This window comes from Zingiber officinale, chromosome 11B (genome assembly GCF_018446385.1).
Source record: "Zingiber officinale cultivar Zhangliang chromosome 11B, Zo_v1.1, whole genome shotgun sequence".
Lineage (NCBI taxonomy): Eukaryota > Viridiplantae > Streptophyta > Magnoliopsida > Zingiberales > Zingiberaceae > Zingiber > Zingiber officinale.
The window spans coordinates 46,899,061-46,904,409 of NC_056007.1; positions in this window are offsets into that span (position 1 = coordinate 46,899,061).

Sequence of the window (5,349 nt, forward strand, 5' to 3'; positions counted from 1 at the left end):
GGGTTCAGAGATCTACTCTGAACTTGTTTCTACTGTTAAGTCATGTTTTGGGAGTAAAGTAGAGCTAAGATGAAGTTTAGAACTGCTTGAGGATCTGGGTCGTGTGGTGATGACCGGCGGTGTAAGGTCCTCCCTGCTGGAGCAGGGCACGACTGTGTGGCTTCCACACGGCCGTGTCACCTTGGCCGTAATGAAGAGGGACATAGTCATGTGGCTCACACGGCCGTGTCACCTCGGCTGAGTCAAAGGGGTGCACGGCCGTGTGAATCCACACGGTCGTGTCATTTTGCCCGAGGAGGTGAGGTGCATGGCCGTGTGTGGCACATGGTCGTGCAACCTTTCCAGAGGCTAAACCTTGCATGGTCGTGTGTGGCACACAGTCGTGCAACTTTTCCAGAGGCTAAACCTTGCATGGGCATGTGTGGCACATGGCCGTATAACCCTGGCCGAGAGGGAGAGGGTTGGGGTCATGTGACTCCACACGGTCATGTCACGACCATGTGGGGGTCACGCCCTGCACCCAAAAAGGAGTGGTTCTCCCCCTTTCTACTCCTTTTTGACTAATCATTTTATCCTACAAACTTAGGGAGAATATTTGACACTTCAACTACTACCAAACTGGAAATTCATTGTACACCGCTCTTAATAGTACTTTTATACTAAGCGAAGATAAGAACATATGTCCATCAGCACCAAAATCTAACATGGTCAGATACTAGCAAATTCCAGGATCCCTTCCCATTGTTCCGTCACCCATACCATCAAACATTGCTCCTGCTGCTCCTTCCTACTCGAGCTTTCCCTTACCTTTATCTGCAGTATAAGGAAATGCAAACTATAAGCAAAGGCTTAGTAAGTACCATCTACTCACAAAACTACGCATTAAAGAGAACATGCCTTTTTATTGTAAAACTACTTGGAAAATGCACAACAAACATGCACTTGAGTGTAGTTCACGCTAAAACATATGCTTCGTAAATGTGCACATGATATGTATTTTTAAACAGTTTAAAAATGCTAAACACCAACTTAAACCTTGCTAGTAATGTAACGAAAATAGAAATCCTGGCATATTATAGAGTTCACCAACACTACACTTTATAACTCAAGTTCTCCACATAATGATGGTTTCACTTCAACAAACCAATGCACTTTGAAAACTTTATCATACATATTAATGAACATAATAATCAACTTTCTTAGGCCCGACAATGTACCACTTGCGCACATCCTTAATAAAATCTGAGGTAGCTAATCCCGAATCTATTAAGGTACTACTAGGCGAACTTATGCCTAGGGGCAATCTAGGAGGCCATCCCATGGACCTTGTGTCCAGTACATGTCATTTTAAAGTAAAATATTTTCTTCTACTCAGTACTTTCTTATAATTGCACTTGTTGTCATTTCGACAAACACCTTATGTGCACTTAATCCCCCACACCTATTGGGAAGCATATTAGGGCACTTGATTTTGCTTCTTTGTCCCAGAAACTTAATGGGAAACAAATCAAAGTACTCACATGCTCTTAATCCCAAAACTTAGAGGGACATCTTTGCATATCATACATTATATCTTCTTTAGCATGCACTTTAACATGAAATTTCTTAACCATGCATACAACAATACAAACCTACCACAAATAGGTTCCTTCATGCATAATCGAAACAACTTATACTGCAGGTGAGGAGTACTTACATCCTTTCGCTAGATCTTACTCTTATAGGGTGTAAGAAAAGCAACACTCTCTTTTGTATGCCTTGATCTCCAAACCACCCACCTCGTACGTACAAATCCTGATGAAAACTCCCCTCTAGATTCTCTTCTTGAAGAACCTAGAACCTTGGAACCCTAGAGTTCTTGGCCAAAACTACAAGAGAAGAAGAGGGAAGGAGTTTCGGCTAGGTATGGGAGAAGGGAAAATGAAGAGATTTAGGTTTTGATCTCATCGCTCACCTTTTATACTAAGTGGAAGTTGAAGCATCTCTTTTGCCAAAATTTTCTTATAAGGAATTATTTCCTATTGCTAGTGTGATACTTTACCACCACCCTAATGGAAACTCTAACCAATCATATATAAGAGGTCTTGGGTTCAATCCTACCCAAGGCCATTTTTAAATATATTTTTTTATTTCTTTCTCTCTTCTTCTAGTTCTTTTTGCCTTTTTGAATAGAGAAAATTTACGGGTGTTACAAAGGAAGGCACTCAAAGCCAACGTGCAAGTTTGAATGCGTCACTTACAAACCAGTAATGGAGATCGTGGAATTTAAATAATTCCTCTCCCACTTAGTTATTTAAAACAAAGAATTTTAACATGCACACACACACACAACACATATAAACAGCATAGAAAGCAATAAATATGAAAAATAATTTTCAAACTGTTATGGCCTCATCCATAGTTGTCCTCCATGTGCCACTAACCCTAGCCGCCGCCGCCAATGGGTCATGTCATTGCGTCTATCTTGCTTCCTTTTCCACTACGCCTCTGGTCCTCAAATAACACCACACCTCACAAGGATACGATCCGCGACAAAATAAAATTTTACATTTATCGATCCTATATTCCACAAGGGAATTTACATGTAATCTAGATCGAATAGAATGTAAAATCCTAAAACTAATACAGCTCATGCTGTATTTAATAATTACAATCATGCACACACATAAAATTCCCTAGACATGCCCGAGGGTCCAAATCACACACAAACACAATAGGATCATAATAGTTGGAACTAGGATGCCTGCAACCATAGAGTTAATCTATTTGAATATTCTAGTATTATCCTGCCTAAATTTATGTATGAAAAGTGCATAATTTAACTGAAAGCCAAACACACAGAGGCAGAAAACTAGCTCTGATACCAATTGTTGGCGCTACTTGGAATTTCGTTCTATTTCCCCTCTACAAAAATTTGTACAAGCACAGAACTTTTCCTAGCAACCCATGTACTTTTCAAAAGTTAAACTTGGATTGCAAACAAAACTTAACATTAATAACGCAAGTTCAACCCATGTGTTCATCAGAAGTTAAACTATATTACAGAAGTTGATTAAATATCTATTTCAAGGATTGACTTCTAGGTCGTTGGCGAGGCACTCGACCTTCTTGGGTATGGGATCATCCACCACTTCCTAGTCAAAGTATTTCAAAGAAATTGAATATTTAAACTCCTTACAGTAAACCTAGGTTAAACTACATAGACCTTAATCAAAGCACAAGATCGCTAGCATCTTGTGTTGGTACTTCTTGATCTATACGAAGGAAAAATAAACTAGTAAAGAGCGGAAATAATTAACTAGTGATACATTTCTTTGTAGCTTAAAGACCTCTTGATCTTCTGCTGTATTCCTCTCTTCCTCTTAGACGTCGTGTGGGCGATGATCTACCAAGACGCAAAAATCACCCAAGTCCTTCTTTCTTCCAAGACTTTCGGCTACCAAGGGATCAAAGCTAGGAACACCACCTCCTGTTCTTCTTTCTTCCTTGTAACCCACCGGCCACAATATGGTTGAAGCCTCTTGATGCCGCTAGCCTTAGGTGAGAAAGCAACGAGAGAATAAGAATATGATGGGGCCGGCAACAAGGCGAATAGAAAAGGAATAGAAATAGTGCAGATGATTATTTCCTCTAAGGCACCATCTATCCTCTTTTATAATCCTTGGTAATGGCTAAAAAGAAAAGATTTTAACAACAATTAAAATCTCTCTTTTAAATTTTCTATTGTGGATGACTACAAAAGGAAAGTTTTAAAATTAAAAATCTCCTTTTTAAATATTGTAGATGGCTAAAAGAAGGAAAGATTTTAAAATTAAAACCTTTCTTTTAAATCATGGTTACAAAAAAGAAAGTTTTAACAAAAATAAGATCTCTCTTTTAAAGCATTGTAGATGGCTACAAAAGGAAAGATTTTTTAAATTTAAAACTCTCTTTTAAAACCATATGGATGGATTCAAAAAAGGAAAGTTTTTAAAATTTAAAATCTCTCTTTTAAAACATTGTAGATGGCTACAAAAAGAAAGATTTAAAAAAATTAAAAACCCACTTTTAAACTCATCTTTGCCAGCCCCTTGCTTGGGCACCAAGCAAGGATGTGGTCCGCCATAAAGATGACTTGGGTGGATGCGAGGCTTTATACATAGAGGCTATAACAGGGATCTAGAGGAGGAATTAGTTTTGGCCTCCTGATGAGCATGAGCTTCCTGTGTTCGACCCGAACACTCAACTCAAGTTCATCAATAATAACTCATACCACTAAAGAGTTATTATTGAACTACTGCATCAATCCCATATTACATTATGAGCTCCTTCTTATCATGAGTGCCTCCCTGTGTTTAAGATATCGAATGCCCATTAATTAAATGAGTTACTGACAACTCACTTAAATAACATCTAGCTCCATGAGTAGTACCACTCAACTTCATTGTCATGTCAGAACTAAGTCCACCTGCACGGTTTACATGACAATCCTTATGAGCTCCTCAAGGGGACATCATCCTCCTAATAAATAGGACACAGTTTCCTTCTATAATCAACAACACACCATATAAATAATATTATTTCCCAACATATCGGGCCTATTGATTTAACAAATAAATCTCACTCTTTGATAATAAAGAAATAAATACTAAGTACATGTTCTTGTTATTATATCAGGATTAAGAGTACGCACATCTATAATAACAGAGGTTCTATTCTTGTATGAAGTCAGTATAAAAGGAACAACCTCAAATGGTCCTGCTCTATACACACATAGTGTACTAGTGTAATTTTATAGTCAAGATAAATTAGTACCAAATTACACTACAACTATTCCAATGGTTTGTCCTAATCCATCTTGGTTGTGAGCTTCTATTTATAATTTATAAGGAACTGATAACATAATCTTCTGTGTGACACCACACACCATGTTATCTACAATATAAATTAAATAGACAACTACATTTAACTAAATGTAGATATTTGACCAATGTGATTCTCATTTCAAAATAAGTGTTTATACAAAAAGCTAGGCTTTTAGTATACATTCTAACATACATAAGGCAACACAATGTTGCTTTCTACTAAATCAGCTAATTAAAGATGGTCCTAGCAGTTAACATCCTCCACTTATTCTCTTTCTATCTAACTTACAACAAGTATAATCTAAATCAGAATAACCAACTAACTCAAATTGTGGTGTTCTTGGATAGCACATTCCTACATTTATGGTTCCTTTTAGATATCTAATTATTTGTGACATGCCCTGAGGGTAAGGTTGTCTAATGAAAAATGGATAGCACCTAATCTATAATAGTGACAATTGAAACCTAGATACATAGCCACATAGCTAAATATGAATAATAATAT